Source organism: Diceros bicornis, chromosome 31 (genome assembly GCF_020826845.1).
Source record: "Diceros bicornis minor isolate mBicDic1 chromosome 31, mDicBic1.mat.cur, whole genome shotgun sequence".
Classification (NCBI taxonomy): domain Eukaryota; kingdom Metazoa; phylum Chordata; class Mammalia; order Perissodactyla; family Rhinocerotidae; genus Diceros; species Diceros bicornis.
This window is the reverse complement of record NC_080770.1, coordinates 25,288,044-25,315,190: the sequence shown is the minus strand read 5'-3', so window position 1 is coordinate 25,315,190 and position 27,147 is coordinate 25,288,044. Positions and strand designations below refer to the sequence as shown.

General features: G+C 51.1%; 1 protein-coding gene across 5 annotated transcripts in view; it reads left to right on the top strand.

Annotated features, from left to right (window-relative positions):
• The window catches only part of TSPAN18 (tetraspanin 18), a 183,872-nt gene that overhangs the window by 15,062 nt on the left and 141,663 nt on the right, over positions 1-27,147 (top strand). For all 5 annotated transcript variants that reach the window (XM_058527100.1, XM_058527096.1, XM_058527092.1 and 2 more), the window contains exon 2: positions 15,544-15,621. The gene's annotated coding sequence lies outside the window, so the exon portion shown is untranslated. The remainder of the gene's footprint in view (positions 1-15,543; positions 15,622-27,147) is intronic.

Here is a 27,147-nt window from a genome sequence, read left to right as displayed (position 1 = left end):
GTGTTCCCCTTGGGCCCTCTCTCCCCCGTCACATCAGTCCTGCCACCTCTGGGAGTCACCAGAAGTCTCCCGAACACTGCAGCCGTTTCTGGAGTCCTGCCTCCCGTTCCCGGACGTGGACGGTGTGTGGGTGCCTTCCTCCACCAGCCCCCGAAGCCCCCATGCTCCACAGAAGGAGAAGACTGGAGGTGAAGAGAATGGTGCTCCCGAGGGAGGAAATGCCATTGTAACACAATCCGAGGACCCAGTTTGGGGCACATTTTGCTGAAAATGGCCTCAAAAGGCAGATTTGCAGATGTTAGGGAACTTTTAGTATTTTTGAGCTTTTTTTTAGTTTCTAGCACGAGTGAGGGGAGAACTAGAAGGAGCCATCTGGCCTGGGTGCTTGGTTTTCATTTACAGCGAAATGCACTGTGAGTTTTTCTGCGAATGTTAATCAAGACAGAAAGCGGGAAGACAGCAGAGGCCTCCCAGGTGGCTGCTGGAAACACCTCCATGGTGGAGCCCCGCCCTGGGCTTGCGTGTATTATCTTTTCGGAAAAGGGCGATTTTCAGTGATGTCGGATCACCAATCTCAGCCGCGTTAGGGAAAATCTCTTCCTTATAGCCCAGGATCAGCCTGGGAAGGAAGCCTCGCCTGCTCTTGGCTGCAGCCCTGCCTCTGAGCTGAGATCCCAGCCTGCAGCCAGCCTGGGCGCTGTCTCCACTGTTTACTGCTTAGTGGGGAAGAAGTGAAACAGATGTGATTGGTTTGAGATGAATGAGGTTACCATCATGTTTCTGGCTTTTCCAGTGGTTCCTAATTGATTGTGAGAGGCCCCCTGGAGTGGAGAGAAAGAGCCCTGGATTAGAAATGGGGAGGTAGTTCAAGTTCCAGCTTTGTCATAGCCTCGCTGTGTGACCTTGGGCAAGGCACTAGCCCTCTCTGGGCTTATTGCCATTTATAAAGCCCAGGGCAAAAACCAAAACCAAATAAACAAAAACACGCCAGGGGAGAGATAAATTATCTTCACAGCTAGCTTGGCAGAGTTGGCGTGGGAATCAGAATCAAATAGGGTGAAGAATGGGGCCAGGCTTGGGTGTGGTGCTTTCTCTGTTTCTTTGTAACCATCCTGAGCGTAAGAAGGCTGAGCCACTTAGAGAGGCAAGGGTTTCTGGGGCCAACAATACGATGCAGTTCCCTGGATGGCAAACGCTTTTCATCTCAAATGCCAACTCTGATCCATTGGTAGGGTCTGCTTGAGCCCAGCTGAGGGGTGGATGAGGCTGTGTTATTCACACTCTGCAGGAAGGCCTGCCAAGATCACTATTGATGTCTGCTGTGGTTGGAGGAGGGTGGGGTGCTAGCGCACAGGGTAGATTTGGGGAACCCTGGGGCGCTGGGTAGAGCCTGGGAATTGGGGAACCTGGGTGCTCTGCCGTCACTGGCTTTGTTGCTGTGTGACCTAAGGCGATGGTTCTCAATTGGGCTAGATTTCAAAATAATCGTGCCTGGGTGTTGGCATCCTCAGAGATTCTGGTTGGTGCTCTGGGTACCAGGTGCAGTGCTGGGCATGTGTGTTTTGAAGAGGCTGCTCGAGTGATTTCAATGTAATTTCATCCTGGTGGAGAAACACTCTCTAGAGGACAGCGTGTGGACAGCCCCTTGAGGCCTCAATTCGCTCTTCGGTATAGGGGGTGTTAGAATGTTCCCCATTATGTTACATGAATTCGTGAGGTGCCGGTGTGCTCCTGAGGAAGACGGTCTGGCCGGTGGCTAAAATGAATGAAGCTCACAGGCCAAGATGCGAACCGTGGTCTGTAGGTCAGATGCAAGCTGCTGACGTGTTTTGTTTAAGGTGCACAATGTTTAAAATGTGAAATGGACCCCACATTAAACTATTGGGGAATGTCACTAAAGCTGAATATATATGGACTGTATGCCCCGACAATTCCACTAGCACGTATGTATCCAGCAGAAATGCACACGTATGCTCCCCAGAGGCACGTATAGGAATGTTCATAGCTTCGTCATCCGTGACAGGCAAACTTGGAAACAACCCGAATGTCTGTACATAGTGGAATGGATGTAATCACACAGCGGGAGACCACGCAGCACAGAGAATGAATGAATGGACGCCCGCTGCTGACAGCTTGGGAGATCTCTGAATCCTAAGGTTGAGCAGAGACACGGGATGTGAGGGAGTATACGCAGTGTGATTCTCTTTATATCAAGTTCAAAGTCAGCAGCGTGAGGCTGTGGGGCTAGCAGTCACGATGGTGATGCCCTTTGGGCAGAAGGTGGGGAGGCCGGGCAGGGGCGGGAGGGGCTTCTGGGTGCTGGTGGGTTCATGAGCTGCTTCTGGTTGGCGGTGCTGTGGGTGTGCTCAGTTTGTGAATATTCACTGAGCTGTGTGCCTCAGATCTTTGTACTTTTCTGTATATATGTTATATTTCAACTTTTAAAGTTCTGTTAAAACATAAAGAGGATTCTAATGGATTGAGAAAGTGAGAGATGTAGCATAAAACTCTGGATTTCTGCTTTCCTTGACGAATGGGCTGCTCTGACAGTCCGGACCCCTATGTGACAAGAGTGCGCTGGGGTGAGCAGCCCCCTGTGGGCGGGGTGTCTGCCTCTCCCGTTTTGCTCCAAAATTTTTGTTGAGATTTGCCATTGTGACCTGGAACAAAACGCTGCCCGTGGGGACTGCCAACCTCTGCCGGAGAGAAGGGCTCTGCGGATGTGCGATGGGTGACTAAGAAGGGGCAGAGGTCTCCCGGTTACGCTGGGCTTCAGTCCTGACTGTGCCTGACTTTACCGTCTCTGTGACTTTGGGTAAGTTATATACTCTCTGTGAGCCTCAGTTTACCCATTTGTAAAGCGAGAAGAGTATCCCCACATCAAAGGATTATGTGGGGGTTAGGACAAGACTGTGATGAGAACGTGCACAGCACGCCTGTGGCCATGCATGCTTGGCAGAGCGACATTTGTGCACTCCCCGCGGCCGGCCTGGTGCTGTGCCCTCGTGCCCGTTGGGAGGGGAGAGTCAGTGGTTACTGGGACGCAGCCGCCTGCACCCAGGAGATGGGAGACAGGCAACCCGTTCTCTGGGGCCCTGGCCGTGCCCTCGTCCCCGGCCCAGTCCTGTGCACCAGGGCCTGGCTTGCGTGGAACGGCAGGGCCTCCCTCTGGCCAGTCAGGGCCCGGCGCCAGGCGAGGTGGTGACCGCAGCTCCCGGCAGCTGACACTGCCCGTCCTGGCGCCAGGCACTCCCGCACGGGCGGGCGTCTGCTTTGCCTTGTGGGGCAGCTGGTGCTCAGGAACGTGCTGTCTTCGCCCTGCTCCTCGGTGCCTTCCCTCTCCACCCTGCGTCCTGGGTGGAGAAGCTTCCACGAGAAGCTGGCTCGTTGGATCTCTGCTGCCCACCAGGCTTCCTTGTCCAGAAATCACTTGGGCAGGGATGTGTGGGAGCCCAGTGACGTCCCCCCTGCAACCTCAGTAACCTGATCTGGAAGGTGGGCCTTAATCATCCCTGACTCCTCACTGCTGCTCAGGAATCCTAACTACGATGGTGAATATTCCTGATGCTATTGTTATTGGCTATGAGAAAGCATCAAGTGGGCCATTTGGGGTTGACTTTGGTCTAAAGGATGTGGTTGGAAATGCTGTCTTTGTCTCGGAACAATCTGTTTTGATTTATTCAACTGTGGGAATTTGAACATGGCCCACATGTGTTTCCTCCTCTTGTTCTCTCCCTCTCTCCAGCTCTCGGATTTCCTCTCATTCACTCGCTCCCACTCACATCCCTCCTGCTCACTCGTCCGTCCTCACCTTGGTCACCCTCATTTTCTCACACCCGAGTCAAGTGCAGGTGGGACTTCAAATGGCCCAAATGTTTTTCCTTCGACCTCTGAGGCTCATGCTCTCTCAACCACACGCTCGCTACAGTCATTGTCACAATCACACTCCCTGCCCCCTCTCCGTCTCTGTCTCTCGCACCCCTGAGGGCCAGCAGAGCCATGAGGTCGGGAGACCTGGTTCTCTCTCTGTCTCTTTTACCAACCCACTCTATGGCTGTGTGACAGGGACCAAATCACTCAACCTCTCTGAGCCTCGGTTTCCTCCCTTGCAACAGAGGCAAAGCTACCGGTTTATATTTAGAGATCACTTTCTTATGCAGTATCTCAGATGCTCCAAAGTAGGATTCTTTCTGCATCTTAAATTCCCTGACTCCGCAAATGAGTGGATTCGATCTCATTAGGCAGACTGGGTGCCAGCCTGAAATTACTTTTTAGCCTTTTCCTGGTACTGAAGAGACATCATTTTATTTTGAGCTAGAAATTAACACAAGGTCGGGAGGAAATAGAAAGTTTAAGAGGTTACTTCACTCTTCGCTTTAGAAAGACACATGTCACAGCATCTCAGTTGGTCTCATTCCTCTTCCTCCAGATGTCCCTGGCAGAGGTGACTAGGGAAATGGGAAGTGGTCAGTTTGCCACTGGCAATGGGGGAGGGGGTGGAAATCAGGACAAAGATCCTACATCTCCCGCCCCAAATCCGCCAGGAGGATCCACCTGACTTTGTGTCCCCCTCACTGCCCCAGGTTCTAGCTCTAAGAAAGCTAGAATTTGTTGAGAACATGCCACAACGTGTACACGGTCCTGCGGAATCGTTGCAACAGCCCTACGCCTTGTGTCAATATCATGCCCCTTTCAGCGATGCTGAAACTGGAGCGCGGAGAGGCCGAGCGTCACACAGCGTATCAGTGGCACAGCTGAGTCTGCAGCTGGGCCATCTCTGCACTTCTGCTGAGCTTTGACCACCAAACCGTGCTGTCCTGAGTGGCCCAGGGGTGCCAAGGAGAGGGGGGGAGACATGGGATTTTAAGATTGGAGCCTGAGTTTTAATCCCACTCTGCTACCAACTCATTATGAAGCTTGGGCGAGTCCCTCACCCTCTCTGGGCCCCAGTCACCCATTGAAAAATGGAGGAGAGGGACTAGTGGATCCCCGAGTGCCCCTTCCAGCATGGTATTCTGTGGCTGTCTGGGGCGTGGATTTCAGGCAGCAATTAAGAGTCAGGGTGCTGGGGTTAGGTTCTGGCTTGAGAGCTGTGTGGCCTTGGACAGGTTACCCAACTTCTCTGCAAACTGGAGAGAAGATCAACGCCTGTTGCACAAGGTGGTCGTGAGGACGAGAGAGGTAGAGTATGTGGGACCATGTAAGTGCTCCCTGCGCGCCAGCTCTTCCTGTGGTGTCGTGCTCTGTCTCGGCAGACCCTTTTGCTGGGAAGGTGGGCTTGCTGCCTAGCGTGGAGAGCCCCGTCCCAGAATGAGAGGCATTCCATCCCTAAGTTACGTTGTACATGCATCGCCATGATCCATTGGATAAAGACCATTTGGCCACCAGAATGCCTTGGGGTTTCTTAACCAAGGTACCATCGTGGGCTTTCCTAATGCGGATCATCTGGGATGATGTAGTCCAACGGCATTCACTTACTTGTAGCCATAAAACTTGTAGAAAGTTCAACATGGAGCCTCCAAATATGAAATAGCTCAGAATGGAGCAGTTGAAGCCGGCACAGGGGGCTGCTCCCCCCTCCCCAATTTCCCCCTCCACGTTGGTGTCTCCCGAGGAACCCCTGGGACACCCATTTTGAGAATCACAGGCCATGAGGTGATAGATCATGAAACTGAGACCCAGAAAGGGGCGGTGACTCACCCAGGACTCAGAAGCAGCCACGTCTGCTAGAATCATCTTCATTAGCAGTATCATTTTCCCTTTTTATTAGAGGGCCCTCCTGTGCTTCTATTGGCCCTTGATCATAATTAATCACCTGGAGACCCGTCTTTCAATATTGACACTTACTTAGTGGCTGACATTTCTGAATTCTCTCTCCTGCCTTCCTCACAGCCGTCGGTAAAGGCTGGATGGATATTTATTGCTAAATCAGAGAAAATAGGGCCTTTTATTTGGATGCTTTTGAAACATAGTATTTATGCAAATAATCCTACCTGAGTCTGCAGGTGTTTGGAGACACAGGAAAATATATTTGACCAAAAAATGAATAAATAAACTGTGACCCGAATGAATTCATAGTTGCAGTGGTTTGTAGGGGCTCTCAAGAACCCTATGTAAATGAGGCATCTCTCCCTTTTTGCAGCCCTCTATGCCTGCTTTTGCAGCCCCCCCAACCCCAATTTGGTTTTCTGGATCACATGGTATTCCTCCCACAAAACCTAATTTCCGCACAGATTTAGCCAGTGGTGACCTGCCACATGAAGAGCATTAGTGGGAATCAATAGATGTGGGTCCCTGGTGCAGGCTTCCCGCCTGTTGCATATAAAACACCCCAGCAGTGAGAGCAAGATGGATGCTGGCTGAACATCTGGGGCATCAGACCTCAGTGGGTCCCCCTCCCCATTTTGAAGGCGAAGTGACGTGGCCCAGAGAGGCTTGGTGACTTGCCTAAGGTCATGCAGTGATCTAACGGCAGAGCCCAGGTCCTCTAGTGTCCCTAGGCTGGGGCCCTTCCCAACACACTGAGCTACCTCTTTGCTGAAGCCGGCTGCTCTTAGCTTTATGATCTAGGTACCGAACCCATCCTGTAGCGCCTGTGTGGGCAAAGAGAGAGGTGGAGCGAGCTGTTAATTGCAGGCTGGCTGTTAGAGGACGTGAAGAGGTCTAGCTGGAGGCGATGCTATCGGAGCAGGTAGAGAGGTGTCCGAGATCTTTGCCGAGGACCCGCCGTGCTCCCATCCCAATGTGATGGGAGCTTCAAGAATGGAGAAGAGCCGGTCCCTGCCCGCCAGTGTGGGAGAGACACATGTGAATTCAATTCAGTGCTGGCGAGGCCTGTGCTTGTCTTCCCAGCACGCTGTGTGCTCTGGAAGCGGGTGGGTGGGACACGGTCTTCTCCAAGCCTGACCTTGGCAGCCGGGCAGATGTGTTTATTTCTTCCATTTCCACTTGGGAGGCAGTGTCTGGGGCCAGGCTGCCTGGGGTTCAGCTCTGGGCCCTTTCTGCTTAGACCTGTGCTCTGAGGCTGGCTACTTGTGCTTCCATTTCCTCCTCTGTGGAAGGGGGATAGAAGGGTACCTTTCACTCGGGGTGGTGGTGACGCCTTAGTGAGAGAAGCCACCTGAAGTGCTTAGAGCCCTGCGCCCACACAGGGCGAGCAAGGAGTTTGCATTAGCTGTTAGTTTGGGGAATCTTAGATGGGGTGTGAATGTTTCTCTGCTAAAAAATAATGTTTATCACTTTTCTGATTCTAAAAGTCACACATATACATATGGCAACTACCTAAAGATACCCATTGGTAATGTTTTGCTGTATTTCTTTCCAGTCTTTTCCCTATGCATGGATGTGTGTGTGTGTGTGTGTGTGTGTCTGTAATTGAGCATGTACTGTCAAAGTGTAACTTTTCAAAAAATTATAAATCATATAAAATCTCACATAAATCTAGAACGATCATGGGTCCAAAATCGATTTAACTCATTAATGAGGGAGCCAGCAGGATGGTAAACCTGGTTCTCAGGAGAATTAGAGAAACAGGTTATATAGGCATGGAAGAAAGAATGCTGGGATAAGATAGCTGGGTTGATACAAAACTGGTTAATGCCCTATAGGGCAATCAAATTATAACCTTTGGTGTTATCTTTCTACCAGACGGAAAAAAAATCTACCAATTCACATGTAATTTCACATGAGTCAAACAAAGTCACGTTCTAGAATCCCCTAGATGATTAACTAATCCTTGGGTGGGTCTGCTACACAATGCTCCAATGTGATGTTGAAAAGACAGGCCTCCCCTTGCCTGATTTCCAAGTTTGGGATCATTTTTCGTAACAGTATCTATATATTCTCTCTGATCATCCACTAGAAAACTCTATGCATCTCGCCTTCTACACTTAATATAGCATCACGTGCACTTTCAAAAGAGAGTTTTGAGAGAGGACCAGGAATCCCCCAAAGGGTGTGCCTGCTCACCAACCCCACTTGATGGAGGTGCCCCCTCCGCGTTGTAATCGTCCATTTCCCTGTCTCTCTCCCTATCTAGACTGAGTTCCTGGAGAGCAGGGATTTGTGGGACTGCACTGACTTCCTGGTCCTTCTCTCCTAAGCAGCTCACAGGCAGCACAGAGCGATTCACTCGGGAGATGCTTCTGAGGGCGTGAATGTGGATGTTAAGAGGAATGGCCTTTGTCAGTTACAAGAGATGAACCGGGCCGTTAGGAACAAGCAGGCTCCTCTCCCGGACTCGGCTGTGTCCTTCTCCTGAGTCAAAGATGCCCCTGGTCCCCACGCAGTGTCACAGCCTTTTCACCTCCCCATCCCCTATCCTGCCATTTAATTGTGTTTGGAGGGCTGGACACACGCAGTCTAGAAAATCGTTCTTGTCTCTTCTCTGTAGGACGTGTAAGACTGAACTGTCTGAGTTCCTAACTTTCTTTCCTAATCGAGGTCGTAGAGGGGTAAAAGTTCTTGGCCCCTCCAGCTGGGGAGGGCGCAGTGTGACTGGAAGGACTTATCTCCGCACTGTGAATTTTAAAGCTCTCTTCTTCCACGTGTTGGGAAAAACCCATCAAAATGCTAATGGCTCTGCGGTCTTCCCTCCTGCGGACCAGGGTCTGCATTAGAATATATTTACATGGACTTCAGCAGGGAAGAATGGCAGAGTTGGGATGCAGTTTTCCCAGATTCCATGGCAACCCCGTGGGTTATACAGTAGGAATTAATGCCTCACGTGGCGGGGGAAAGCTGTGGTTGGTGTGGGGTGGGCCCCTTCGCTCAACTCCGGTTGGGAGTTCTCAGCTTTCGGCTTCCTTGCTAAGCTGCAGGGTGGGGGGTTTGTAACATCTCTATTACTGTCGTGTGGCTTTTTAATACTGCCTCTATCAGAAGCAGCTATCCTTGGCCGGGCGTTCCCGTGCGTGAAAGACTGCACAGTGGATCCACACTGAGTCCGAGGTCTGGACTGTGTGGAGACATCATTCGTCCCAAAGCCAACTTCAGCACAAGGACGGTCTCTGCTCTTCGTGAACCGTGTACTGGGAGCGCTGGCTGTTCTTGCAGCCTTTAAAACCCCAGGGATCTGCTCAAGCAACCCAACGGCCTGAGAACCATTCAGATGCATCCTTGGGAGGATGGCCTATACGGGCTTGCAGGCTGGACTCGGTGAAGCGGCTCTGGGGAATTCGGCTGCAGATAAAATCGTGGGTCCTGGTCCTCCCTCGGCCTGGTCCAGCTCTGTGACTGTAGACAAGCCTCTTGACCTCTCTGAGCCTCAGCGCCTTCCTTTGCTAGGGAGGACCAGGACACTGGCCCCTTGGTAGATAGTTATGGGGCTCATGTCTTTTATTCGCTTGTTCACGCAGGTGACACGGTGGAGTCGGGGCTGGTAGGCCAGGCTCCACCTGAAGCGACAGGTGCCTTAAACCATGAGGGCTTCCAGGTCCTTCTGGGACCCACTGTCCAGGTCCCGGATGTGGGTGATTGCTGGGGACCTCCTCTTGTGAGAATGAGTGGGCCTTTCCTAGCAGACACCGGTTGATAGAATCCTTTATGCTTTCTTCTTCCCTCTCGCTGTGAACGAGGCAGCCGTGTTCATGCTGTGGCCCAGCTCTCTTTCCTCCCCTGTAGAAGGGGAGGAGTGATGATGCTCCCCGTGCAGCGTGAGTGGAAGAGGAGTGAAGGTCCAACCTAAAGTGGGCTCCCATGGATGGCTGTCCCTCGTCCTTACCTCCTTCAGGAAACGAGCAAGTGCTTCCAGACAGCACAAGGGGGGAGCAAGTGCAGGGCAGTGCCTGCTGGCGACAGGGCATCTCCGGCTCCCAGAAGTTCCTGTTCTCCTTCCTGCCCAGTGGAGCATCGTGGTGGCGTCTGTCTCATGCAGGCACTGCTGGCGAGGGCACGAGAGACCCTGGCTGACACGTGCCATCTGCAGAAAAGCCCTGTGGGGAGGTGCGGAGAGAGGGGAGACGATGACTCGTGACAGTTGCATTGAGAATAAACAGCTTCCCGTGTTGACTTATAGGGTCATCCATCCCCTCTTGCCTGGCCCTTCCTCCCTCCCCAGGCCACCAAGCGCTAATGGGCTCAGACTGGGAGTCCCTTGCTCCCTGGGCAGACGCTCCGGGGACCTTTGCTGGCGGTTCCAGAGCCCACTTCCCTGTGCCCACTGACATGTAGGGGGTGGCCGTCCACTCCCCAGCAAAAATAAATCCCAGTCTTTCTGAGGATGTCCTGGCTGCTGCCCCAGTCCCACTGTGACCCTGGGGCACGGTTAGCAGGCCCATTCAGGGGCTCATGGGAGCTGAGGGTGATGGGGCTGAGTGACAGGGTGACTGGTCCTGGGAAGAGCTCTCGCTCCCCCAGCGAGACAAGTGCGGAGCGAGACTGGCAGACGTGATAGGCGGGCGGCTTCATTAAGGGCTGCCCAGGGGGCTGTTGAGAGGCAGGACAGGACGCAGCAGGAATGCTCCTGGACACGCCTGGGCTCCTCTCCCCGACCCCCGCGCCAACCCCCTGCGTTGCTAATTTAAAACAAAGCAAAACAAAGTCCCAGCTTTGCTTTGGAGCCACAAACTGCAAGCTTTTATTTGTCAACAAGCGATGCGTTGGGCTGGCAGTGGCTCAGCCTGGATCCTGTGGCCTGCCATGGGTGTGGGGAGAGGGCGCCCGAGGCTGAGCCGGCCTCCAGGGTCTTGCTGAGGACACTGCCCCTTCGGGGGGCACAAGACCAAGAGTTCTGGTGGTCACAGGGCTCAGAAGGATGGCTGTTCCACCTAGGAGCCAGGAAGGGATGTAGGGGGTGGCTAGGATGGAGAGAGAGAGAGATTGCTAGCAGGAGCTAGCCAGGAAGAGGCTCTTCATTGGGCTGATCATCTCCCTCCATCCTTTCCTTGCAGCGTCTTCCAGGAAGCCTTCTCACCTCTCCTCCTCTGAAATCCAAGTGACTTGGGATTTTAGGATATCCGGAGACTCTAAACCAGTAGTCTTCAACATTATCTGGAAACTTAATATATAAAATATTAGAAAGTCCAGCTGTTGTGAATTGTTAGCATATGTGTGCAGTGTAGACACTATCTGTTCTTTGTGTAGACCCCTGAGGGAGGGAGGGAAGGATCTGAGAAATCGTGGATCCACTACCATTTTTACAGAAAGCAGCAGCCGAGTCTGTTTTACGTAATTCCTGCTTCCTCTATTTATCGACGGCTTATTTAGCGCCAGGCACCGTGGGAATGACTTGTGATCTGTTAGCTCGGCTAATCCCCAGCTCAGGCCAGCGAGGTAGGGCTATGATTGTCCACACTTGGCAGGTGAGTTCCGTTTGCCTGTGGGGTCTGTGCATAGTGTGAGGACCTGAAGACAGGCTTGGAAAGATGGGCAGCCAGGGATCAGATGATAAAAGGCCCATGTGTAGGCAAAGGGAGGCCAGGGAACCCACTGAAGCAGGAGAGAGACATGGCACTCCGCATTTACGGCCTCAGTCTGACAGCAAAGGGGAGGGTAGGCTGGAGGGAACAGAGGGAGCAGGCTGGCGGACCAGCCAGGAGCCCATTTGCAGCAAGTGGACAGGCAACGATAAGGCTGAGCCCCAGCAGGGACGGGCAGGTACCGTGGGGATGGAGGGTCAGGGGTGATGTGGGAGACATGGGAGGAGAATAGAGCAGAGTATTTGATCTGGGTGTGGGTTATGCAGGGGTGCCCTGTTTGTGAAAATTCAGTAGGCTGTGGACTCATGGTGTGTGCGCTGTTGTGGATATGTTCTATTTTAATTTAAAAATAGAGCAGGAAGCATCAGAGTAGACATTAAATCTCTCATCTGGGCCTCGTCCAGGACACCGAAGTGGCTCTCAGAATTTTTCTTATAAATTGAGAGCAGATTTCCCTCATACAACGCAAATTTGCTTTGTTTGGAAGAAAGCAGAGAAGGAGGAAGACGTGAGTTTTGAGCTAGACCTTGCAAAGTGGGAGGATTTGCTTAACAGTCATCACATTCATGACCACGGATGAAGCTCTGACTAGATTTCACGGAGTCTAAGGCATGCTTTATTTGTTTTATATTTTAATGTCTCTGAAGCCAGGATGTGTCGTACAAAAAGTGACATCATAATTAATTCACTTAATGGCAGTGTTTTCTCTTTCTAGAAGTCCATAGAATAATGGTCCAATTGTAATCCATGGGGTCCTACATTCAAGAGATGGGATGCTGTGTGCCAGGCTCTCTGCTAAGTCCTTTGCAGACATTCCTCATGGAATCCTCGCAGCGTCTTATGACTTGGCTGTTGTTAGCCCTGTTTCCCAGATGAGGAGTACAGGCGCGAGGTCAGAAGGTCACTTGCTCAAGGTCACAGAGCTATATAGAGGTGGCCTCAGGATTTCCACCTGGGCCACTTCAAATCTAAGGGATCTCTGTGCAAAGCAGGAGCATGTCTGGGGCTGGGAGGGTGGTGGCCTTCCCTTCCACAGTGGGAGACGACCAGGTCAACAGCGACCACCATCGCCCAGCCCGCCATCTTTCTATGCTGCCTCTTGTCACCCAGCACCAGTCCCCCTCTTGGCCCTACACCCTGGGATTCTTTCTCCCTCCTAGAAGGGCTCTGGGTCTACCATCTGGAGTGACCTCCCTGCCCCACGGAGAGGAAGGGCCGAATGAGCTCTCAGGGGAAAAGGGGAAGCAATTCTGAGCCCAGCTGGTTTCGCTCACACAATGCAGATTTTCCTAAATGGGATTTAGGATTAGTGCAGGATTTTGCCTCTCCTGGCACACTGGTAATAACCTAATCTCCTCTCGGGCTGCAGGGAGGCAGAAATCCTCCAAAGACAGGAGACAGCTTCGGGGTCCGGAGTGCAAATCTGCAAAGTAATTTTGTTCTTGACGGGTCCTGCCCACACCGCCTGGCACACAGCCCGCAGCCTCTTTCCCGCCTGGCTGCAGCCTTTAATTTCGTTAATGTGTGACATTCACCCGGGCTGCGTGGCTGACAGGCACGCTTGACATCAGTACGTGTTCCTCGCGGTCCCCAGAGCTTATAAAAGCTCCTTATCAGTTCTGAGCCTGTAAACGTAGTACTCGGCTCAGGTAGGCCCGAGTTCCTCAGAGAGGAGCCGTGCACATCTTTGTGAGCTGAGAAATAAACTCTTCCGTTCGTCCAGGGGACTCTGGCGACTGGGAGGTGACCGGAAAAACCCTGCGTTCAAAGTTGCATCCAAGAAAAGGGCCTCTTTCTGCCCTGCTGTTTGAGGGGAATTGATCCAGCGTTTGGGAATGTGGTTTGTCAGCATCTGTTCAGATGGGGAGTGTGCAGAGCCTCTGCCCAGCTCCCCTACTTGCAGGCACTGGCTTTGGAGTTGCAGGGACACTTCCACACAGAGATGTGGGCACCAAGGGGGTCATTGCAGCGAGAGTGTAATGGCCGGAAAGGGAAATACCCACATATCCGTGGTGCGAGAGGTAAATAAATTATGGTCCACACCTACCTCGGGATACTGTGCAGCTGTGGAGAAGACTCCAGAAGACCTGTGTGTCCTCACACTCACAGGTAGATGTGACAGCAGTGAGAACTGGGGGTGTCAGACACCTGTGGTAGGATCCCATCTGTGTCAGAAGTCACTGTCTGTGTGTGGGCCCACAGGGGCTCATGCCCACACACACATGTGCACACATCTGTGATTACGTAGAATAAAGTCTGGGAGGTCATATTACACAGATTTTGCGATGGTTCTCTCTGTTAAACAGGATGGATGGGTAAGGAAGAACTGTCACTATTTTTTTGTTTGCTGGCGAAGATTGGCCCTGAGCTAACATCTGTGCCCATCTTCCTCTGTTTTGTATGTGGGACGCTGCCACAGCATGGCTTGATGAGTGGTACGTACGTCTGTGCCCAGGATCCGAACCTGCGAACCCTGGGCCGCCAAAGTGGAGCGTGTGAACTTAACCACTCTGCCACCGGGCCTGCCCCAAGAACTTTCATTTTTGTAGTTAAAAATGAAAATTACATACATTCACACATGTCTGTATGTATATGTACACAGCCACGTGTCGCTTAATGATGGGATGCTTCTAAGAAATGCATCGTTAGGCGATTTTGTCGTTGTGCGAACATCATGGAGTGTACTTACACAAACCTGGATGGTACAGCCTACACACACCCAGGCTACATGGGACTAATCTTACGGGACCCCTGTCATATATGCCGTCTGTCATTAGCTGAAACGTCATTCATTGTGTGGTGCGTGCCTGGGTACGTATGTGTGTCTGGATGTGTATGTCTGTGCGTGTATATACATCACAAATTCCTTTGATTGTAGCCTTAGTCTCGTCCATGATGCACGAGGTCCCCTGGCCTGACACTGCCGGGGTGGACGTCTGAGGCAGAGGTGGCCGAATAAAACGAGGTCACGTCCTCTGGCCATGCCCTGTTCCCCATCAGTGAGCAGAGGGTTCTGAGAACCTTGTCTACGCAGAGGATGCGCCATGCTGGGATCTGCAGTGTAGACCTTGAACTCATCGCTCTCCTGCCTGCACCTCCCGCTGCGGAGATGGCAGTGGGCACCAGGCCTGACTTCCCCTGGACCTGAGCTCCCGTCCTCCTCTGCCCCGCTTCAGCCCTATGACCTTGGGCAAGGCATCTAACTCCTCTGCCTTCATGGTCGTCGTCCCTAAAGGGGCGATACCTTCTCATGGGATCAGAGAGGGTACCAGGCTTGTTGTCATTATCTCTTGAGACAACAGGACACTTGATCGGGCCTTCTCCTGGGCTGTCTGGTCGTTGGGGCAGAGGGTCTGGGATAGATGGAGATGGGGGACCATGGCTCGCCCCCTTCACTGTAAGTTCTCTTTTGTTTCTCAGCCGTGCATGTGAACAAGCCAGTCCCCTGGGCCCGGCCTAAGCCTCGCCTGGCAGGTATGTGGCCTGGACACGGTGAATTTGATCCTTGTCTCTTGACCTGAGGGCTCTTTGTCAAACTGGCAGAGAGGAAGGAGGGAGAGGCTGGACTTGTGGCCCCTGCACTCTGGGCCTGAGATGTTTTTTCCCCCACCAAAGACCTCTCCTCTTATTCCTTATCTGTTCCTGGATGCCAGAGCTTGAAAGTGTTGGTCCACCCCAAAGCCTGCATTCATTAAGCAATGATTAATTCTCTTTCGCATTTTCAAATTACTCAGAAAGCCTTTTTCCGCCTGAGGAAAATGGAGTTCCCACACCAAGTTGATAATATTCTAGCTCGAAGCAAAGAAATGTGATGTGATGTGGTGATTTGCAGGCTTGACGTCCTGGCATGGACGTGGTACAGGCTCCCGGGCTGATTTTGGAAGACTGAAAATACACGCCAATCCGGGGGCTCCGGGGACGCCATCCTGGGAGCGTCTGCAGGGCTGGGTGCTTGCTCTGTCTTTCTGGCCGTGGGTGCCCTGTCTGCTTCTGCGCCTGCCGAGATGGGAGCAGGGAGCAGAAGCCTCAGGGAGTGGGTGCACGTCCGCGCTGAGGCGGCCCCCAGGAGCCACAGGCCCCACTAGCGATTGCCTTTTTAAAATCGATTTCTCCCTCCTCCTTCTAGAGGTTACTGAAGCCACCATCACAAAGAGACCTCAAGGAATCTTGACACCTTGAAAGGAGAAGACACCAGTTGAAAGAGGTATGATTTGGCACTGTGGTGGAGTGGCGTCTTAACTTCTTCAAACAAGAGGGTCTAATCTCTCCTCTCCTCTCCCTGCCCTCCAGACCCTCTGTTTCTGAGAGAGCTCTCAGCTCATGCTAGGGGTGCAGAGCAGGCGAAGGGCGGCTTTACTCTTGTCTGTTCAGGGATGGGGAGCAGAGGTGAGGCGTGAGGAGAGAGGCTGATGCTGCTGGGGGTCTCCCCGAGGCTGGCTGCTGCCCCGCTGAGGGGGCCGCGGGTCATGGGTGCTCCTCAGAGTCGGTCCGGGAAGTGAGAGTTGAAGGTTTGGAGGGAGCCAGCCCTCCAAGGGAAGGCAGGGTTCCTGGGGCTCATGGAGGGTCCGGCCTGTGTCCCCCCTCCCCACGCCTCCCCTTCCACCTCTGCCTCCCCACACCCACCATGGTCTAGGGATTGTGGGAAGGAAGTACCTTCCTAGCGTGATTGCTCTCCCCACCCGCCATCTCAGGACTCTGTTGGGTAAGGTTTAACTCCACAGGACTAGGCTCCATCACCACATTCCACGATGGATTGGGAAAGGAAAAGCCTTGGTCTGCTTCTTGGACTCTGGGAGCCTCTTGGGCTGCCCGCAATGCCAGGACCAGTGACGGGCTGGGTAGTCACCCAACCTCACGGAGGGTTCCTGAATGAGGAGCCAGGCCGTCCGTCCTCCGGCCCAGTCTGTGCTCCCATTGTGCCTCAGGAGTCCTTATAAGCCAGGTCCCTTATTGGGCCTTGTTTTCTTATCTGTAAAATGGGGCAGCAGGGACTTGAGTCTCTGTTGCAGCCCTCATGTCCTCAATTTCTGAGGTTCCAGGGGCGGAAGTAGAGGAAGTGACAGGTGTGGTGGGCAGCAGGGGGGCGGGGATGGAGCAGGGGGCTTGGGAAGGCTGTGGAGAGGAGCGGGGATTTGAAAGCTCCCGGGAGATTTGAGTGCCAGTCTTGGCAAGGGACGACTCTGACCCTCTGTGGAAAGACCACAGGGTCTGAGGTGCAGAGGGACCTGGGTGGATCCCAGCCAATCAGAAGAGTCAGGTTAACCCACGCTGACTGAGCGTGATCTCTGAGCACGCGCCTGCGTCATCTCACTCGGTCCTCTCAGCGGCCTGTGATCCTGGCACTATTCTCACCTCCATCTCAGAGAAGAGAAAACCTGACCTCAGAGAGGGTAAGTCGCTTGCCCAAGGTCGCACAGCAGTGAGCAATGTGGTGGAGGTTTGAATCCTCTGCCTGAACAACCCTACAATTCTTGTGTATTTTGCTTACCAGCTCTGTGACTTGAAGTGTAAGGTTAAAAATAACCTTTTAGCCAAATCACCTCTCTGAAATTCCATTTCCTAAAAAGACATAAAAATGACTTGTTTCCTTGCCCTAGAATTTTTTTTTTAAACTTTGGGCTCTTCTTAAAATCCCTTTGGGTCTTAGTTTCCTGATCTCTAAGATGGGAACATAACACCCACCCATGGGGTTGTTCTGGGGAGATGATGAGAGGAGGGAGACTAAGAAAGCTCCCCATACTGTTCCTCCCTACACACCCCCTCCACCGGCCTCCCCCACCCCTAAGGCTACTGTGAGGGTGGATGGGTGTACACACTGTAAAGTGCGGTACCCAGCTACCTGCTTTCCCTGCCCCAGAGCTGCTGTGAGAGTGGATGGGTGTACACGCTGTAAAGTGCTTTGCCCAGCCACCTGCCTTCCCCACCTCTAGGGCTGCTGTGAGGGTGGATGAGTGTACACACTGTAAAGTGCGGTGCCCAGCCACCTGCCTCCCCCACCCCAGAGCTGCTGTGAGAGTGGATGGGTGAACACACTGTAAAGTGCTTTGCCCAGCCACCTGCCTTCCCCACCCCTAGGGCTGCTGTGAGGGTGGATGAGCGTACACACTATAAAGTGCTGCGCCCAGCCACCTGATGGCATTTGCAATTTCGTCTGCCTCTGGTGCCTGTGGTTGGGAAGCACTCGGCCACGTTCCTCGTCACTGATCTGATATTCCCCAGTCTCCAAGCTCATCCTCTCACTTTGGGAGTGTGCTCGCTGGCTGGCCGGGATTCTTTTACGCTGGAATCCAAGCAGGGCGGCCGGCTCCCAGCAGCAGATAAAGCAGGGCCAGGCCGAGGCCTGAGTGGACGGTGGCAGAGGAGCGGCGAGGCCCGGGGCCTGCGTGGGCTCTCCATCACCGGCCATATCTGTGTCCTCCTGCTTTTCCCTGCTCTGCCAGCCACCAGGCCATAATCTTCATTGTAAGCCTGTTGGCAGAGGCTGCCCTGGTCCCCACAGGAAGCTACAGCCTTATCGCAGAGCCTGGATCCACACGGTCTTCATAGTCAGGAGAAGGCACTGAAGCAAGTTGGAAAAAGCTGGACTTCGCCGGGGCCTCTCAGCCAGGGCTGTTTCTCCAGCGGGGCGGCCACGGGCCTTGCTGTACAAGCGGAAGGCCTCTCTCCAAGGACAGAAAAAAGCAGCAAGGGTGCTGTTGTTTGGTTTATCTTCAGGAGTGTTGCCGAGGGAGCAGAGCAATTTTGCCCAGCCCCTCTTGTGAGCCAGGGAACAGATAAATGTTAGAGTCACAAGGAAACATAGAGATGAGCGTAAGGCACAGGCAGACAGCACATGCTGTTAGGGGAAGCGTCTGCTGGGGTTTGGGAGCTGGACTGGTGGAGGCCGCGTCCCAGCTCTGCCCTTCTGTAGCTGTTTGACCAGTGAGTGACTTGATCCCTGTCTCAGTTTTCTCATCTATAAAATGGGCACATAGCGGGCACCTCCCTGGGTGGTGGTGAGGGCGAGGACACCACCAGCCGGACGCTCCTGTTGGCTTTGAACGATGGCAGCCCCCTGGAATAACGTGACCTGCCAAGGTGACCTCTGTGAAGAGGCTCGGGCTCTTGGGATGGGGGAGCTGGGTGTTTGTGACCCAACAGTGCGGTTGCCCGGGAGACGCATGCCTCTTTCCGTGCATGGTCTAAAAAAGGGCTGAATGCGGGGCCTGGGTTGTGTCAGCGCTCTGTTCTGACACCCCGGGGCGTGGGGCCACCTCGGGTGTGAGCAGCTCTCCCTGAGCTCTATCCCGTGGTTTATGCTGCACTCCTGATGGTCTTCAGTGCACCCTGTCTGAGGATCATCACTGATCCTGCCACACCCCAAGAGGCAGGGTTAATCAGCTCTGTGTAGGTGAGGACGGGGGCCTTCAGCGGAACTGTAAATTACTCCAGGCCTCAGCTCTAAAAAGCAGCAAGTTTGGGACCTGAATACAGGGCTCCTGCCCTAAGGACAGTGTGTTGGCCATGGCTCCCCGCAGTGCCCACAAAGTCACCCCGCATGGCACCCCTCCACACTGACAGAGGCACTCTGCCTCCGTCCACAGCCACAGGCCGCAGCACCCCGGTGGCTCCTCACAGCGCCCACAGGGCCACCCATGGTGTCCACGAGGCACCTTGCAGGACTCAGCCTCCCCCCGTGACGCTCATGGTGGTGCCCCTTGTGTCACAGAGCCCCCTGCATGCCCACAGTGACACCCCGTGGCACCCATGGTGGCACTCTTCCCACAGTCTCCACCCGGCCTGGCACAGTTTGGAGCTCAGGCAGAAAGGGAAGTCCCCTCATGTCCTCTTCCCCCGGCCAGCCCTCTGCAGCAGGCCGAGTGCACGAGCGGAGGCCGTTTCTAGGAGGCATCGGGATCATCCTGCTGCTGAGCTCTGACAGCGGGAAGCAGGGGCCAGGAGGGTGGTGGGGTTTGGCTGCCACAGCAGAGCCCATCCCTGGGTGCCAGCTGATCTATTTTTCCTTTTGTGGCTCGTGCTTCTGGTGTCATATCTAAGAATCCGTTGCCAAATCCAAGGTCATGAAGATTTACCCCTGTATTTTCTTCTGAGTGTTACGGTTTTAGCTATTCGAGTTGATTTTTGTATATGGTGTGAGGTAGGGGTCCCGCTTCATTCTTTGGCGTGTGGTTTCCCAGTTGTCCCAGCTCTGCTTGTTGAGGAGACTGTTCTTCCCCGTTGGATAGTCCTGGCGCCCTTGTTGAAAATCCATTGGCCATAGGTAGATTGGTTTCTGGACTCTCAATTCGATTCCATTGGTCTGTATATTCTTCTGACAGCACCCTGCTGTTTTGACTACTGTAGCTTTATGTGTAACTTTTAGAGGAGCATTAGTAGATTTTAAACCTCCCCAGCTGATTCCAACGTGCAGCCAAGGTTGAGCATTACTAGTTTTTAGAGGAAGACGAGGCACAGATAGGGAGGCCAATGGGAGGCTGGCAAAATGATCCAGGGCGGTGTGGGTCGGAGAGGATGTGGCCCTGAAGCCAAGCCACAGTCCTGGAAGTGAAGAGGCCTTGATGGATTTGAGAGAGGTGAGTGAGGGAGATGTCCTGATACTTCTTGATTCCAGGAAGGCTTTGGAGATGCCAAAGGTGACAATGGAAGCCAGTGGTCTCGGTGAACGTGGTAACCTCCTACCCACCCGCAGTATGATTTGGAGGAAGACCTGGGTCCCAGTTATAGCTCTGTTACGCTGTGTGACCTTGGGCAAGTCGCTTGACCTCTCTGGGCACCTTCATTTCCTCTATAGGGTGGATTGGTATTCTCTGCTGCTCACGCAAAGGGTTGAACGAGGGTCAAACGAGTCAGCTTTGAAAAGGCTGGGAGGGGCTTAAAGGCAACTGAATGCATGGCAGAACCTCCACCCCTAAGTCCCTGCCGGGTGGTTGTCAGTATCTATACCTAACCTAACCGCCAGGGACTCGGGGCTCATGGCCCCTGTGCTGCCTGGGGCTGCCTTGGGCTGGCTCAGACAGGTCAAGGTGTCTCCAGTGCTGAGTTGAAATCAATTTTCTTGTACCCTCTGTCTGCTTGCCCGAAATCTGCCTTGTGGGTCTCTATCACCCTTTTCCTCCAGGCCATTCTCCTGCATCCCCACCCCGCACCTTCTCAGCTGGGGGCTGAAGGGTCGCAGTGACCCCCACCTCCCTCTGAGGACGCAGGTCTGGGTCCTCTCCTGACTTCTTGCTCACCCCCCTCTGGTGGACTCTGGCCTGAACTTGGCACTTTCACAGTTGAGCCCTCAGAGCCGAGGCCGAGCTCTGGCTGTGTTCTGACCCCAGCCAAGGTGGGTGGGACCGTCAGCTCTCCCAGTCCAGAGCTTTTACATCTATTCATGCAGCTGAGATGGCGTTGGGGTCCAGGGGTTCCCGCTCCTCGTTGGATTCAAGCTCTCGTCTGCTCGTTGACCAGGTAGAAGAGGGATTCACTCTTGCTCCGTACGTCACATTTTCCATCTGGTATTTAGAAATCGTAGAGCAGGCTACCCCAGGAGGGAGAGCGTAGCTTTAGCCTTCGATCAGTTTCAGGGCTGATTTTTAGCTAGTTATTAACCTGGCAGATGAGCTCAGTTTCCTCTCCTGTTGGATGAAGACAGTCATGGCGCCTTGTTGGCGTTGTGGTCAAGGTTACATGAGACGATGGATGTCAGGCATGTCTCCCACTGCCCGGGAAGGAGTCAACCTTCCAGAGTGCTGGAGGGACGTCATTACTATTATCATCCGAAGACCACCCTTCATTTTTCTGCAAGTTAACAGCTGGGGTGCAAGCCCTGAGTTTGAGCCCAGAAGGGGACAGCAGCCCCCGGCCTCGTCTTCCTTCTTGGCTTCCCCTCACTGCCTGTCTGGGACACGTATGTGAGGGCACAGGGTGACAGGCTCTCACCACCCCAGTTTTCTGCTCCCTCAGCCCCACGTCTGCCAGAACTTTCTGGCCTCAGACCAGCGCCGTGTCCACATGTGACTTGTGACAGCTCCCTGGGCCTTTTCTCCCTTCTTGGATATTTTCCATCTCAAACCCTTTCCCCCTTTTCTTTTTGAAGTTGTTTTAAATTTACACAAGAAGTTTCATTCTGGGGCCACACACCCGTCGTCCCTGACAGGAGGTAAGCCGGTGGAGCGTTCCCCTCGGAGATGCTCCATCTCCCTGACACGGTTGGCAGTGAGAGCAAGGCCGGGCCCATTCACGCTGTGGGGCGGCCCCTCCTTGACATCATGGAGACATAATAAGTCTTCATTCCCCTCGTCTAAAGAGTGAGCACAGCTTTACTTGTCTGTTTATGCAGCAAAAAAGAGCGGAACGTGCCCTTCAGAGGCTCTATTATTGTTTTTTAATAATGACGTGTCTTCACGTTGGGAATGACAGCTGAAGAACTTTCCAACAGCCAGGTGTGGCAAAGAGGGAGGGAATAGAACCCTATTGTCAGATGCCCTGTCAGCATCAGAGAGGGGAAGTGACTTGCCCAAGGTCACACAGCTGCAGAATGGTAGAGACGGGCCTAGTCTGTGAGTCTCCTGACCTGGGCTGGTGGTTCTTCTGCCTCTCTTAGCTGCTGCTTTTATTAGTTAAAAGTGTAAAATAATATACTTTAATTAGCCTACAAATAAAGGAAAAAGTCCAAATCAGCTGGCACTGCTGCTCTGCTAGCTGTTGCAGTTTATTATCCGCACAGAGCTGCTGGTGCGGGAAGAAATGAACATCGCCGTTCCCTGTGCCTTGGGGTTCACTAGGGTGTCCCCCTGTCTGGGGCCTGGGCGGGGCCGGTAATGAGAGAAAGGCTCTGAGGGATCCAGGAAGGAGACTGGCCTCTGGACTCCACAGGCTTTTTTTTTTTTCGATAGACATTTTCTAGAGCAGTTTTAGGTTCACAGCAACATTAAGGGGAAAGTGCAAAGAATTCTCATATTCTCCCTGCCCCACTCATGCCTCCCCCACTATAGACATCCTGCCCCAGAGTGGTACATATGTTACAATCAATGAACCTACATCGACACGTCATTGTCGTAAAGCCCATGGTTTCCGCGAGGGTTCGCTCTTGGTGGTGTACATTCTATAGGTTTGGACAAATGTATGATGACATGTATCCATCATTATAGTATCATACAGAGTAGTTTCACTGCCCTGAAAATCCTCTGTGCTCCCCCAATTCATCTGGCCACCTCTGATCTTTTTCCTGTCTCCATAGTTTTGCCTTTTCCAGAATGTCATATAGTTGGAATCATACAGCATGTAGCCTTTTCAGATTGGCTTCTCTCACTTAGTAATGTGCATTTAAGTTTCCTCCATGTCTTTTTGACTTGATAGCTCATCTCTTTTATTTTTTTCCAATTTTTTTATTATGGTAAAATATACATAATGTAGAATATACTGTTTTAACTGTTTTTAAGTGTACAGCTCAGTGGTATTAAGCGCATTCACGTTGTCGTGCAACCATCACACCATCCATCTCCAGAGCTCTTCTCATCTTGCAAAACTGAAACTGTCCCCATTAAACAATAACTCCCTGTTCCTCTCTCCTACAGCCCCTGGCAACTACCATTCTACTTTCTGTCTCTATGATTTTGACTACTCTAAGTACCTCATATGAGTGGAATCATATGGTATTTGTCCTTTTGTGACTGGCTTATTTCACTTAGCATAACGTCCTCAAGGTTCATCCTTGTTGTAGCATACATCAGACTTTCCTTCTTTTTTGTGGCTGAATAATCTTCCTTTGTGTATGTAAACTACATTTTGCGTATCCATTCATCTGTCAATGGACAGTTGGATTGGTTCACATTTTAACTATTGTGAACAATGTTGCTAATCTCATTTCTTTTTATTTATTTATTTTATTTTTTAACCATTTTATTTATTTATTTTTTCCCCCAAAGCCCCAGTAGATAGTTGTATGTCATAGTTGCACATCCTTCTAGTTGCTGTATGTGGGATGTGGCCTCAGCATGGCCAGAGAAGCAGTATGTTGGTGCACGACCGGGATCCGAACCCGGGCTGCCAGCAGTGGAGCCCGCGCACTTAACCGCTATGCCACCGGGCCGGCCATCATTTCTTTTTAGTGCTGAATAATATTCCATTGTCTGGGTATAATATTGTTTACTTATCCATTCACCTGTTGAAGGACATCTTGATTGCTTCCAAGTTTTGGCAATTATGAATAAAGCTGCTATAAACCTCTGTGTGCAAGTTTTTGTGTGGACATAAGTTTTCAACTCATTTGAGTAGATACTAAGAAGTGCAATTTCTGGATCATATGGTAACGTATGTTTAGTTGTGTGAGAATCTTCCAAAGTGGCTGAACCATTTTGCGTTCCCACCAGCAGTGAATGAGAGTCCTGTTGCTTTGCATCCTCGCCAGCATTCGCTGTTGTCAGTGTTTTGGATTTTGGCCATTCTAATAAGTGTGTAGTGGTATCTCATTGATGTTTTAATTTGCAGTTCCCTAATAACGTGGGGTGTTGAACATCTTTTCATGTGCTTATTTTCCATCTGTATATCTTTGGTGAGTTGTCTCTTCAGGTTTTTTGCCATATTTTAATCGGAATGTTCATTTACTTACTGTTGAGTTTTACAAGTTCTTTGCATATTTTGGATAACAGTGCTTTATCTGTGTGTCTTTTGCAAATAACTTATCCCAGTCTGTGGCTTCTCATTCTCTTGACAGTGTCTTTCACAGAGCAGAATTTAATTTTAATGAAGTTCAGCTCATCAATTATTTCTTTTGTGGATTATGCTTTTGGTGTTGCATCTAAAAAGTCATTGCCATATCCAAAGTCATCTAGATTTTTCTCCTGTGTTATCTCTCAGAAGTTTTACAGTTTTGCATTTTACATTTAGGTCTGTGATCCATTGTGAGTTAATTTTTATGACCGTTGTAAGATCTGTGTCCAGGTTCATTTTTTTGCGTGTGGGTGTCCAGTTGTTCCAGCACCATTTGTTGAAAAGACTGTCTTTGCTCCATTTTATTGTCTTTGCTCCTTTGTCAAAGAACAGTTAACTATATTTATGGGGGTCTATTTCTGGCCTCTCTATTATATTCCATTGATCTGTCTGTTCTTTCACCAATGCTGCACTGTCTTGATGACTGTAGCTTTATAGTGAGTCTTGTAGTTGGCTAGTGTCAGTCCTCCAAATTTGCTCTTCTCCTTCAATATTGTGTTGGCTGTTCTGGGTCTTTTGCTTCTGCATATAAACTTTAGAATCAGTGTGTCAGTATCCACAAAATAACTTGTTGGGATTTTGATTGCAATTGCATTGAATCTGTAGATCAAGTTGGGAAGAACTGGCATCTTGATAATATTGACTCTTCCTATCCGTGAATATGGACTGTCTCTCTAATTATTTAGTTCTTCTTTGGTGGCTTTCATCAGAGTTTTGCAGGTTTCCTCATATAGATCTTGTACATATTTTGTTAAGTTTATACCTAAGTGTTTCATTTCTTTTGGTGCTAATGGAAATGGTATTGTGATTTTAATTTCAAATTCCACGTGTTCATTGCTGGTGTATAGGAAAGTGACTGCCTTTTGTATATTAACCTTGTGTCCTGCATCCTTCCTTTACTATAAAGGCTTATTAGTTCCAAGAGGTTTTTTTTGTCAGTTCTTTCAGATTTTCTATAGACAATCATGTCATCTGTGAACAAAGACAATTTTATTTCTTCCTTCCCAATCAGTAAAAATAAACACTTGTAAAAATAAAAAAAAGCTTCCTTCCCAATCCGTGAAAACAAAAAACCTATGTGTTATTGCGTTAGCTAGGACATCAGTACAATATTGAAGAGCGCTGGTGGCAGGGGACCTACTTGCCTTGTTTCTGATCTTAATGGGGGAGGTTCTAGTCTCTCACCGTTAGGTATGCTGTTACCTGTAGGTTTTTTGTAGATGTTCTTTAGCAAGTTGGGCAAATTCCCCTCTATTCCTAGTTTGCTGAGAGTTTTTATCAGAAGTGGGTATTAGATTTTGTCAAATGCTTTTCCTACATCTATTGATAAGATCTTGTGATTTTTCTTCTTTATCCTGTTGATGTAATGGATTATATCATCTGATAAGTAAATGTTGCATACACTTACATACCTGGGATAAATTCCACCTGACCATGCTGTATAATTCTTTTTCTTCATTGTTGAATTTGATTTGCTAACATTTTGTGAGGATTTTGGAACTATGTTTATGACGGATGTTGGTCTGTGGGTTTTCTTTTCTTATAATTCCTTTGTCTGGTTTTGGTATGGGGGTAATGCTGGCCTCATGGAATGAGTTAGGAAGTATTCTCTCTGCTTCTATCCCCTGAAGGAGATTGTAGAGAATGGGTATAATTTCTTCCTTCAATGTTGGGTAGAATTCACCAGTGAACCCATCGGAACCTGGCGCCTTCTGTTTTGGAATGTTATTAATTCTAGATTTGACTTTAATAGATATGGTCCTACTCAGAGTGTCTGTTTTCTCTTGTATGATTTTCGGCAGATTGTGTCCTTCAAGGAATGGGTCTACTTTATCTATGTTATCAAATTTTGGGGCACAGAATTATTCACAGTCTTCTTTTATTATCCTTTTAATGTTCGTGGGAACTATAGTGATGTCCCGTCTTCTATTTGACGTTAGTAATTTGCCTCTTCTCTCTTTTTCCTTAGTTAGTCTCGTTAGATGCTTTTTGATTTTATTGATATTTTCAAAGAACCAGCTTTTGGTTTTATTGATTTTCTCTATTGATTTCCTGTTCTCTGAAGCCCGTGTTTTGTTTTGTTTTTTTGAGGAAGACTGGCCCTGGGCTAACATCCGTGCCCATCTTCCTCTACTTTATATGAGATGCTGCCACAGCATGGCCTGACAAGCAGTGCGTCAGACCGCGCCCGGGATCCGAACCTGCGAACCCCGGGCCCTGGAAGTGGAGCACGTGAACATAACCACTACGCCACCAGGCCGGCCCCTGAAGCCCATGTTTTAATCACCACTCTATCACTATCTGAGGGATCATGGGGTAAATCCCCACCATTCTCTGAGTCTCAGTTTCCACATCTGCAGAATGGGTGTGTGATAACAATACCTAGCACAGAGTTGGTTTGAGGACACATGTCAGTTGTGAGTCCACATTCGTTGATTCAGTAAATATCTGTTGAGCCTCCACTGTGTCCCAGGTGCTGCTCTACGTGCTGGGAATATCGTAGTGAACGAACAGCAAAGTCCCTGCCCTCGTGGAGCTTCTCTCCTAGTTGGGGAGACAGAGACAAACAAATTAATGGAACGTCAGGCAGTCGTAGGTGCAGGAAGGGACAGGGGTGGCCAGGGTGGCTCTTTTGGATCGGGAGCACTTGGAAGGCCTTCCTGATCAGATGTCATTCGGGCAGAGACCTGAAGGCAGTGAGGAGCAAGCCTGGACTTCATCTGGGGGAGAGCCTTCCTGGCAGAGGGAACAGAGGAGTAGGGCAGTTAGGTGAGCGGGTGGCTGACACGTGGAGTACCGGAGAGGAGGCCGGGGTGCCAGAGTGAGGGTGCTGTGGAAGGAGAGACGGCCAGGGTGGACTTGGGATTTTGATTCTAAGTGGGATGGGAAGCCAGTGAGCAAGGACGAGACAGGATCAAAGTTACATTTGACCGAGATCACTCTGGCTGCTGAGTGGAGAACAGACCTCAGGGGATGGGGACCGGCGTGGAGACTGATGCTGGAATCCAGGCAGAGATGAGGGGGGTTGGAATGG